We start from the raw sequence: 12,753 nt of genomic DNA on the forward strand, positions 1-12,753 counted from the left end.
CGGGCTAAACAACATTAGTAACTATGGAAACCTTTATTCAAACTATTTCTTCTTTCTTCCCCACTTCTCTCCCTTATCATCTCTCTCAGCCTTAAAATAGCCGTTCCATAAAAAAATGAAACTTTTACAGTTCTCTAATACTAATGAATGCCAATCCAATTAGTTATGATAAATTAATTAAAAGGCTAAAATTAATAACTATTTTTCTTTTTCTTTATTAATGTGACTGATACCCACCTTGCAAAGTTAGATATAATTAATTGTCAGTAAATGTAACAGATTGCCTGTACCATGATATTTTTGGTCATTTTTTTAAACACAAAACAGTTTTACAGTTCTATATTTAAGAGATGAGGAATTGTGTACATTATTTACATTATTTACATTCGACGGATATTTGTCCTCATCTTGTCTGTTGTTAACACAATGCTTTGGCTGATATACCCTCCAGCCTTCATCAGGTTGTGTGGCCTTGGGTTCCATCCCATTGCACAGCACCTTGGCAAGCATCTTTGTCTATAGCCTTGGGGTGACAAATGCCTTGTGATCGGATTTGATAGATGGAGACTGAAAGGAACTCATCATGTGTGTGTGTGTGTGTGTGTGTGTGTGTGTGTGTGTGTGTGTTTATCCCCCACCAGCACTTGACAACGGGTGTTAGTTTGTTTACATTCTGTAACTTAGCAATTTTGCAAAAGAGACCAATAGAATAAGTACCAGACTTTAAAAAAAATACGTACTAGGGTTGATTAGTTCAACCAACAATCCTTCACCACAATGCCCCAGTATGGCCACAGTCCAGTGACTGAAACAAGTAAAAGAAAAGATATTTGTAGAAGGATTTTTTATTAACTGTCCCCCCGACCCCACAACATTACATTTTTTATGATCTGATTGTAATACTTCCATTGCATGTGGTGCACTGGTAGGTCCTCAACAAAACTAGTACCTTATATAGTTATCAATTCCCATTAGTATTTGCTAGAGCACTTGGGTTAGGGACAAAAGCATTAATGAGTTCCATTTGAAACTTTCCTTTAGTTTTGTTGTCAAGATGCAATGTAGCTCCCAGGGCCTTTCTCGCTTCTACTTTAATCACAGAAATGCCCTGACTAGAAAGAATTATTACCTTAAGGGTTAATTTTTAACTGTTGTGGATGGAAGAAACCTGTGATTATAGACAGAAAGAATTTCTCAGAGATGGTCAGTTTAGTTGTGAAAGGGTTGGACATTGTGTTTGATATTGAGTCAAGTGGGAGAAAATGTACTTAATGTAGAGCACCGAATGAATTACTCCTGTAAAGGTTAGCAAATTCATTAGCTTTAATGATAATTCTTGTCAAGAAAGCCAAGGGACTGAAGTATTGGTTGGAAACATGCAGTTGGAAGTATGACCTTTGGTGAGTACAGTGTCAACTCTGAACATGTTTTAGTGTTATTAATCCTTTTCAGTAAAACATATTCTTTCATCTACTGACAAATCATGGAATGATGAAGAATAGAAAGATATCTGAGGGGAAAATGTCCACCGGTTGGATAATTTAAGATAATTGCATGGGAAGATTGCAAGAACATACAAGAAGTTGGAGGTGAGGGAAAAAATGTGAATGAATTGACATTTTTTAAAATCAATTAAAATTGTATGTGTAATGAAGAGAAAAGCGATTAGTTTTAATGTCCATTCCTGTGAAGTAAAAAAGATAAGGAACAGATTTGATTTTGAGTTTGAGGGTTCAGAAACACTGGATTTGACCATAAGAACGGTAAATGGTTAGGTGAGAGGAGCAAATGTGATTGTTTATAATAGTTAATGAGGATGAACTATTATTCATGTTAACGAAGTGGGATAATATGACAAGAGTTAGTTTATTTATAAGACAATTGTTCTTTAGTCTAGACATGTATTTGTATTCCTAGATCACTGTTGTGGCATGTCCGAATGTGAGACACACTCTCGAGTTTTATATAATTATGCTTTTCAATGGGTTAGCATGGGTTGCTGGAAACAAACTGAATCCCTTGTGTTGCATCTGTTGTTTTGTAGAGTATATAGAACCTCCTCAAGAGGCCAATATAGATTGTTTATGTATTTGAGGTATGTCTGTGCACATGCCTGCGTGTGTTCTGACACAGAAAGATGAAAAAGATGGTGTATATGAGTGGCAGATGAAGGGTGACACATGGCTAACGAGAGAGAGAGAGAGAGAGAGAGAGAGAGCATGACAACATGATGAAGCAGTGAATAAACACTGTATCATGTGACCAAATGGAAAGAGCAGACAGTGTATCACATGAATAACAAATAAGAGAAGAACAGAGAAAAATTTATTTTGTTTGTTTGACACTTGTGTTTTTATGGTCTGCCACATATGTCACTTCTCTTTGAAGTTGGTTAAGAAAAATGAAATGGTGTTAGTCTATTGTTGAGAAGATTGTCTGTAAATGTAATGTGTAGAGAGCAGAATTGTTTATGTCATGCATTGTTTATGAGTAGCTGGGAGTTGGTGAAATAGTTTTTGCTTTTCGACACTTATATGCTGTGCCAGTGTTGTAGTATATCGTTGTGTAAATTTATTTATCTCTCCTTATATGATATTTTGGAAATCCCTCTTGATGGTCAGAGTTCAGATCTGAGAAAAGATCTTGGCTGCACTTAGAGATTTTGTTTCTACTGTGAACAGAAAGAGAGATCTTTGAGTTTGCTCTCACTGCACAGCACTTTGGACTAACGTCTTCTACAACAGCCTCAGACTGTAAGTAAAATTGTTAAATACTGGAGTTGATTGAAACCCTCCAGGGCAGTGCTCCAGTCTGGTCACAGCCCAATGACTGATACAAGTAAAAAATTAAAGAAGAAAAGTCTTTGTGGATAAAGACTACATAGTTAAATAATTAGTATGGAAGAGAAGTAGAGAACCCCTCCCCTACACACAAAATTCTGCTTCTACTCAAATTTGAAGCTGTGAGCAAACATTTTTTCCAGCACAGATGCACTCCTTCAAGTTCTCATGCAGTTGCAATTGACCCCTGGTACCAAATCGGTCCCCACACACTGATGTACAGAATGAACCCAGAAAGGTGATAAAGTTTTGCTGTACTTAAGTGAACGAGGTGATCAAGAACCAAAGTTCTGTCTTCTCTAGCAGTAATGTATAAAAGTTTATTGAGGAAGTAAAATCTGAGCCAATGTTATTGAGAGGCAGCTTTGTAAGACCAGAGACAGGAAAGGAATCTGGGGTCTCCAAAGATAACAACTTTGCTTTCATTAAGTGAACAAAGGACTTTCTGCAAGATTGTTTGCTGAGCTAGAAATAGTGGCTAAATCTCCTCAGATTATACCTGGTTGTCTTAAAATAAGAATACATTGAACAATCAAAGATGCATTTGCATTCTGATGGACAGGGACGAATGATGGTCACAGCTGGGTTGTCTTTCATCATTGAACTGTTAGATCTCAGCTGATTTCAGGCTAACGAGCTGCAACTTTTGCTTTCATCAAGGTTCCCTTGTGGCTTCATGGTAGGGCATAAAAACCCCACAGCTATGCATAAAATTCTTATTAAACTATCTTACCTAAAAATGCCTTTTAAAAACATTTTTACTCGTATTATGCTTGCAGAGTTTATTTTTTAAGTTTTATGCTATTGAAATTGAAAGAACTTCTCAAATATTTGACCCTTTTGGAATGAAGAATTTGATAAAATAACTTCCTTATTACTTAGCTGGTATTTGGAAGTGAATTAACATGAAAATTTTGATGGGAAGTTATAACTTAGATCACTTTAAAGCAAGAAGTTTGTATCATAGAACTAGAGTGGTGGTGGTCACAGGTGGGTTGGTATCCAAAGGGTTAATATTTCAACAGTGGAGCGACATTAATGCCCCATTTTCACCAAGTCATTTTTTTATAAGCACATTTGTTCATTACTCTACCTCCATACCTCAGTCTCTAGATTTACTGCAGTCACTAGGTATATAGAACTACTATCTATCTATCTATCTATCTATCTATCTATCTATCTATCTATCTATCTATCTATCTATCTATCTATCTATCTATATATATATATATATATTATATATATATATATGTATATATATATACTATACTCTACAGTATCTAAGTATATAGTAACCACTAGGCATGTGTGTATATATATATATATATATATATATATATATACATGTATGTATATTTGTATGTATATAGTTACTATGCCACTATACTATATTGTATGAAGGTTGATAATAACCTGTTCTTATTTTCCCATAGTGACTCTTGGAGTCATTATTATTATTATTGTTGTTACTATATTTATAAGGTTTATAAATTCTTATATTTACAAGGTTTAGCAGAGTGGTGTCAGTGTTCACTGGAGCTCTGCTAAACTGATCTTACTGTTGTTATTATTATTATTACTGGTGTAATTAATAGCAACCGACAGTTATAGGTGATAATGTTCTATTTCATTAATTCTTCATTGATACCATTCGATTACTTTGAACTGCAAAACTTTAACGGTGATTAAATCAAGCAAATTTACCATAACCTATACATACACAACTTACATACAAATACACTCATGCATACTCAGACACAACTCACACATACACATGTGCATTAACACATACACACACACACACGCAGATATGCACACACACACACACGCTCACTCACACACACACACAATGGAGTCGCAAGTACTCTAAGTTTATGTATTGTAAACAAAATATTCCAGACAAATGTTGAAAAGAGGAATAACAGAATGGAGGTTGGTAGTTAATTATTACTGAACTGATATTGAGGAATGAGAATGTAACAAGTAGACATGTACACACACACACACACACACACCACACACACACACACACACAAACTTATTGAAGTGATGCTGAACATTGAAATGACTCGCCAACACTTAGATTTCTCCTCTTCCTTTCGTTTGTTTAGAATCTCTTGTAAACATTGATGGTTAAGGAATCTTTCAAGAATTTTTAAAAACTTTGAATTTTGTTATTATGAAAATAATAGCAACATTTCAATTTAATTTCCTTATTTGAAGGCTGACAGAAGCTGAAACAGTAGCGGAGGAGATATTGAATACTTAAAAAAAAAAAATTTTTTTAAAGTAAAATTAAATAAAATCATCAAATGAAATAAAATAAAAAAAATAATAAATGATGAGTAAGTAGGAGGGGGGGGGGGAAGACAGAAAGAGAAAAAAATATATCAATTTACTCCTTTATTACTTTCACTGTACTTTATAATAGCATTTGCAATCAGCTTTTTGCTGGTTATATCAACCACTGAACATACCAATAGTGAATACTACTGCTGCTACTACTGCTGCTGCTATTGCTGCTATTGCTACCGTCGCCACCGTCGCCACCACCACCACCACCACCACCTCGTGCAGTTCACTACACAAACTGATATTTTGCTTTTGCTATTGATTCATATATAAAATGGTGGAAGCAAGTGACTAGTCATTGCTGAAATCAGCAGCTGCAGCGAAGATGAAGGGAAGATGAGGCTGCAGATGACAAAAAAAGAAAAAAAGGAAATAAAATAACAAAAAAAAAAGAAAAGAAAATAAAGAAGAAAAAAAATAAATGTAGAAGAAGCAAACAAACAAACAAACAAACAAGCAAAAAGAAAAGGTGGGGGGAGCAAACAGCAACACTTGACATGCATCCTGACTTCGAATCTCCCTGTGAAGTCTGCCTCCTCTCCCTCTTCCTCTTCTTTCCCTGGAAAGAAATCCTGCAAGCCGCATGCTTGTTCATACTTTCTCCGATCAGCCTGTTGTCTGTGATGGTTTCTTACCCATAACAAAACTCTAATAATCACAATAATAATAATAATAATAATAACGATAACGATAACAATAATAATAATAATAATAGTAATTGGAACTAAGAGTTTGTCCTTTAACGTCTATTAGATTTACACGTGTGACGAGTGAGGAGAAAGAATTAAAGCTACGGCGGCAGCATCGACAACAACAATAACAGTAGCTACGCCCTCAAAAACAACACTTTTTGCTGGTTGAGTGTGCAACAAATGTGAATTAGCAGTCATTGTATAAAACAGCAACAAATGTGAATTGTTGCCGATTAAAAGTGAGAGAGAGAGATTAAAAAAAGAGAGGCTGCTGAAGGAAACAAATACATACAAACACACATATATATAATATATATATATTTACACTTGTTATATATTTATATGATATAAACACGCACGTAAAAGTCTGTCATACTTTTGCAATTAAAGTGCAGCATGTAAGTTGCTGCATCTTTATCTGCATCAATTGGAAAATTTATTGAAAATACGATAAAGTTTAATTAAAAATTTCGAGGTAAGACAATTTCATTCTTTGGATTTCAATGATTCCTTCTGATTTTTTTCCCATATTTTTGTTATCCTTCTGATCCTCCCTTGGTTTGTTTTTGTTCTAATTTACAAGTAATATTGCAGCTGATCCTTCTTAACCCCAAACATAAACATTCATACCAAAACTATGTCACACACACTCATATATATATATATATATAAACACACACACACACATGTTAGCATTTATAAATGCAAGCTTATGTATACTCATATTAACATAGCCACTCATATTCTGAAACACCTCTGCTACACACAAATGTATATACAATTATATATATATATATTATATATATATATATATATATATATATATATATATATATATGTATATATATAGATGGACCTTGATTATTATATGTTTAATACTCTAGATTAATATTTGCATTATGTCTGTAGTTGTCTGTGTTAATATGTTTACAAATTTCTGTACTTATAATTGCTTTTCTTACCTGTCTGTATTAGTTTTAATGAATGAAAATTTTTCAATGTATATCTGCCAATGAAATATATTAATACTTAGTTAGATATATTATACTGTGTGTGTGTGTGGTGTGTGTGTGTGTGTGGTTTTTCCTTATCAATATGATGCTGGTTTCTTTAGATTAGTTATTATCTCTTCTGGTGATAAACAATACCAGTGACAGATATATATTCTTGCTGAAATTATATCAGTGTCTCTCTTTTACTATTTTTTTTGTTTTGGTTCCTGCTAAAGTTATCCATTCTTGCATAGGAACGTTTTAGAGGAGGAGGCGGAGAGAATTATCTTTTCCATTTATTCTTTTTGTTTTGTTTTTAGAAGTTTAATTATTCGCATTTAAATTGAATCCAAATCTCCCTTCTTAATAGATTTCTGTTAATTTCTGTGTTATTTTAGTCTCTTTGTGTTTTACTTTAAGTATTTCTGTTTTACTTAGCTTCAAGTCAGAAAATTTATTGAACTTAAGAAAAGTAAAAAAGAGAAAAAAAAGAGAAGAAAATCTCATTATAAAATCTCGATGAAATCTGTCTATTTTAAAGTTTTTTCAAATTTAAACTATCTCTCATTCATTTCCTCATTATTTCTCCCTCTTTTTCCACACTCTTTCTCTCTCGTTCTTTCTTTTCCTTTCTTCCTCTCTTTTCCTCCTTTAATATTCTTCAGACATAATTTCTAATATATAGATTGTCTTATCTAAATTAAATGTTTAATTCACCCTTATTAATTGCAACTATACAATTAATCTTTGACAAATTTCCCAAGATAAATATAATTAATATATATATATATTCTTTTGTATTAAATTGTTTAGAAACTTCATTTAGGCAATTGTTGTTGTTGTGAGGGTAGTGAATTAGCTAAATTGTTAGAGCATTGAAAAAATGCTTTAAAGTATTTGTTGTGGTCCTTCATGTTCTGAGTTCAAATCCCACTGAAGTTAGTTTTCAGGGTCAGTAAACTACCAGCCACGTACTAGGGTCAGTGGTTTCAAATACATTTCTAAACCATGTACCAAAATTAGAAAAATTATTATTATTATTATTATCATCATCATCATCATCATCATCATTGTGGTAAGCTGGTATAATCATAATAGAGTTATAAAAAATATTAGCAGTAGTCTGTCTCTTTACATTCCAAGTTCAAATTCTGCTGAAGTCAGTTTTGCCTTTCATTGATAAAATAAAGTACCAGTAATGTTCTGACGTTAATATATACAACTAACGCTTCCCCTTAAAAATTGCTGGCCTTGTGCCAGAATTCAAAACAATTTTTATTGGGTTCAAATTCCACTAGTTCACCATTTTTTTTTTCATTTTTTCCTGTTACTCATAAAACAGATAGCAGTCATTCATCTCGTATCTGCTCAGGAAAAAAAAAAGAAAAACTATTCTTATTTATCATTGTTAAAATGACACAGGCAAATAGTGTGGTTGGAAAAACTCTCATATATATATAAATATGTTTGGTTAAGTGAGCCCAGCAAGCTATAATACTCTGCTATGGCATCATTGTCATCGTTGTCATTTTTATTGTGGTTCTTACGCAAGAGTAACTGTGTGGTAAGGAGCTTGCTTACCAACCACATGGTTCTGGGTTCAGTCCCACTGCGTGGCACCTTGAGCAAGTAAGTGTCTTCTACTATAGCCTTGGGCTGACCAAAGCCTTGTGAGTGGATTTGGTAGATGGAAACTGAAAGAATCCTGTCATATATATGTATATATATGTATGTATGTGTGTGTGTATATGTTTGTGTGTCTGTGTTTGTCCCACCAACATAGCTTGACAACCGATGCTGGTATGTTTACATCCCCGTAACTTAGTGGTTCAGTAAAAGAGACCAATAGAATAAGTACTAGGCTTACAAAGAATAAGTCCTGGGGTCGATTTGCTCAACTAAATGCAGTGCTCCAGCATGGCCGCAGTCAATTTAAGAAGCCTTTGAAACTTTGTCACATGGGTCCAAATCAAACTGTTTTAAAGAATAATTGTGTGTGTGTGTGTGTGTGTGTGTTTATAGTAAAGTATTATAAATTACAGCATTTAGCTTTAGTAAGTATATTTGAATTTTGTTGGTTATGAATTTAACTCTCTAACCCTACCCAGAATGTTAGTAAAATACCAGTGATATACTGTGGTTAATTCATTAGAGTAAAGGGCAGACTAAACAGTTGCTTTCTACAAAAAGTTGGCTTCCTAATTAGCTGAAAGAAATAATAATTAATAAAAGAGCAATAAAGATGGCTGAGACAGTAGGGTCTTTGACTAAATCAAATACAGTCAGGGCTTTCAGTGCTATTGGGTCTGAGTTCAAATTCCATTTGAGCAGTTGACTTAGTTTATTGACTGCTAAGCAAGGAAAATTAACCAATCACCAGAAATACCAGCTATATATTGATTTGAATTCAGTTGACTCTTTTCCCACTTTGGATGACTCACTTCCCACTATATCATATTATTACATGAGAAAGGATGAACACCACAGCATCTATAATCCTCTCCATTTTCTCATCCAGATGTCATCTCACAATTTCTATGTATAGCTATTCACTCTTTAGACATACTTGGGTTGGTATTAGTAACTGGATTTGTTTAGTTTCATTTTAGTTTCTTTTATTCTGTATTTCTTTCTACCTCTAAACCGCACCCCCTCACCCCCACCACCACCACCACCACCACCACCAATTCTCCAAAGGTGTGGAATGAGGGAATTTGATGGTTGAGAATATGGTGGGTGTAGAATCACTGATAAGAATTCTGAAGGGAAACTTATAAGAATTTCTAAGTTTTCCTGAAGACTTTGCTTATCTCTGTTGAATGACATTCAATATTGTGTAACTTGCTCAAACAACCATGAACAGAATAAACAAACTTTGGTGATAAGGAGTAATTTAACCAGCATATTATTATTATTATTATTATTATTATTATTATTATTATTATTATTATTATTATTATTATTATTATTATTATTATCATCATTATTATTGTCATTATTATTATTATTATTATCATCATTATTATTGTCATTATTATTATTATTATTATTATCATTATTATTATTATCATTATTATTATAATTATTATTATTATTATTATTATTATTATTATTGTTGTTGTTGTTGGTGTTTGTTTCAGTTTTAGATGCTATTTAGTCAAACATGATATAACCCTGCTCTCCACTCATCTATTATATCTGTCACTTAATTAGTTAATTTAGAATAAGTTTTATCTCTAATATAAATACTAAAACCTTTACAATTGAATGTTTATATACATGTGTGTATTTATATGCACACACACACACACACACACACACACACTGACGAAATTTAGGTGTGTCTTTTGTTTAGATATAAATGTTTTGTGTAGCTGACTTTAGCTGATGCTGTTCATCTGAAACAAATCTTGACTTAAAGACACACACTGGTTGATTAATGTCAATTGAATATGTGCTATGATCTTTAGTTAAGAGGAAATAATCTGGTTTGCTAACATGAACTTTAATATATATATATATATGCCACCTCCCAAAACTCTGTGTGTGTCTGTGTGTGTGTGTATAAAATATTTATTTACAGCACAATGTGTATTAAAAACCTGAAATAAAATTTAAGTAGTTAAAAGTGCTCTATTTTAAGACTTGGATGTGAGAGTTTGAACAGATGTAAATACATCTGGTAATTCTCTCTCTTTCCTTGTGTGTGTGTGTGTGTGTGTGTGTGTGTGTCCGTGTGTCCATATCCAGTTTGATGATCAGAAACATGAAATTCAAATAACTAGATGTGATAGATGTGAGTTGCCAGCTCCAATAATTATACGCACACATGAGTGTGTGTATGCATGTATACACACACACACACACACACACATATATATATATATATATACATAAACATATGGATGTGTATAGACATAAGTATATGTACATATGTTCATGTGTGTATGTGTGTGTATATATACACACACACACACACACACACACATATATGCACACATATATATATGCACATATATACATATATATATATATGCGCGCATATACATATATATATGCACATATATGCATGTATATATATATGTATATATATATATATTATATATATATATATACATATATATATAATATATATATACATATATATATATATATATATATATATTATATATATATATATACATACATATATATATGTACATGTGTTTACATTCTCCCATATGCACGCGTGTGTGTGCATACACAGCCAGTCTTTAATGTTATTGTTGAGCTGAGATGCAAAAGCTTTTGAGCCCATCACAACCTGATCTGTGTGTGATGTCTGCTTTAAAACTTTGTCATTAATGTCTCCTCAGTCTTTGATCAGTTCAAACTCCAGACACTCACAACTCTTTCCACATAGAAATGTAGGTGATTCTAACAATTACCATAACACCCTTGCCTACGTTGTAACTTCTGCATGCTGCAGATCCTATTATTTTGCTTTCAAATCTCTGTTGGAACTGTTTTATAGGTGTAGTGGTCATTTTTGGAATGGTGTTATTATCATCACTACATTCCACTCCTAATTGTTCGCATGCTGGCCAAAATGCTGCTAAGCATTTTTTTCTGACTTCAGATTCTGAGTTCAAACTCCATTGAAGTCGACTTTACCTTTCATCCATTTGGGGGTCAATAAAATAAGTACCAGTTGAGCACTGGGGTCAATATAATCAACTGACCCCACTTCCTGAAATTGCTGGTCTTGTGCTGAAGTTTGAAACCAATATAAATCTGTTCCTTTTGTGTCAAAATAAAGCCCTGTTTATGTTTGTACCATATAAACCTTTACTGGTTCCAGTCAGATTTGTGACCCCTTCCTTGAAGGGCTTTAGGCAATCAGATTGACCCCCACCCCAAGAATTATTTGTTTAGTCTGGCACTTATTCAATCCAGCTGTTTTTACCAAACTGCTAAATTACTGGGATGAAAACAAACCAACACCAGATGGTGAGGAACACAAACACACATCTCTACTCAAAACTCACTTCTACAGTTTCCATCGGTAGACTTTGGGCTTTTGTTGAAGATCCTTAGCTATGTTGCTGTGCATTAGGACTGAACCCAGAACACATAGTGATGAAATGAATTTATTGATCCTACAGTCATGTCTGTGCTTGGTGCTCCAGCATGGCTGCAGTCAAATGACTGGGACAATTAAAAGAATATATGTGCTTCAAACCACATGGTTTCAGGTTCAGTCTCACTGCGCTGCACCTTGGGCAAGTGTCTTATACTATAGCCCCAAGCTAACCAAAAGCCTTGAGTGGATTTGGAAGATGGAAACTGAAAGAAGCCTGTAATATATATATTTATGGGAGTGAGAGACAGAATTGAGAGAGGTGTGTGTGTCTGTGTTTGTCCCCCCACAACTGCTTTGCAACTGGTTACATTTCCGTAACTTAGCAGTTTGGCAAAAGAGTCCAATATAAAAAGTACCAGGCTTAAAAAATAAAGATTAAATACTGGAGTTGATTTGTTTGACTAAAATTCTTCAGGCTGATGACTGAAACAAGTAAAAGATTAAAAGTTAGACGTCAGTCTAAGTAAATGAGAAAATCTAATTTTTCTAAAGTTGATTTTCAGAAGTTAATTTTCTTGAACATAAGCTGAAAATATTAGATTTCACTATTTCCAATTTTTTAAAAAAGTATTGTTGTGCATGACTGTATTAGCCAATGTGTTTGTTCTTACAACAATAGTTTTGTTTGAGGGAGATTTGGCTGCTATTTATAGCAGGTCACATAGGAACCATCTCAATGATGTTTTAAATTTCGCTCACATTGTCCACCTGAGTTTAAGAACAAAACCACAGGTAAATAAATAAATAATGTAAGA

At 33.3% G+C, this 12,753-nt stretch overlaps 1 protein-coding gene across 7 annotated transcripts in view; it reads left to right on the top strand.

Annotated features, from left to right (window-relative positions):
* The window catches only part of LOC115224688 (calmodulin-binding transcription activator 2-like), a 761,011-nt gene that overhangs the window by 381,245 nt on the left and 367,013 nt on the right, over window positions 1-12,753 (top strand). Inside the window, exon 1 of one of the 7 annotated variants that reach the window (XM_036513531.1) lies at window positions 4,604-6,359. The exons of the other annotated variants lie outside the window; for them this stretch is intronic. The gene's annotated coding sequence lies outside the window, so the exon portion shown is untranslated. Of the gene's footprint in view, window positions 1-4,603; window positions 6,360-12,753 lie in introns of those variants that run through there. 7 annotated transcript variants of the gene reach the window in all.

Source organism: Octopus sinensis, linkage group LG26 (assembly GCF_006345805.1).
Source record: "Octopus sinensis linkage group LG26, ASM634580v1, whole genome shotgun sequence".
Classification (NCBI taxonomy): Eukaryota; Metazoa; Mollusca; class Cephalopoda; order Octopoda; family Octopodidae; genus Octopus; species Octopus sinensis.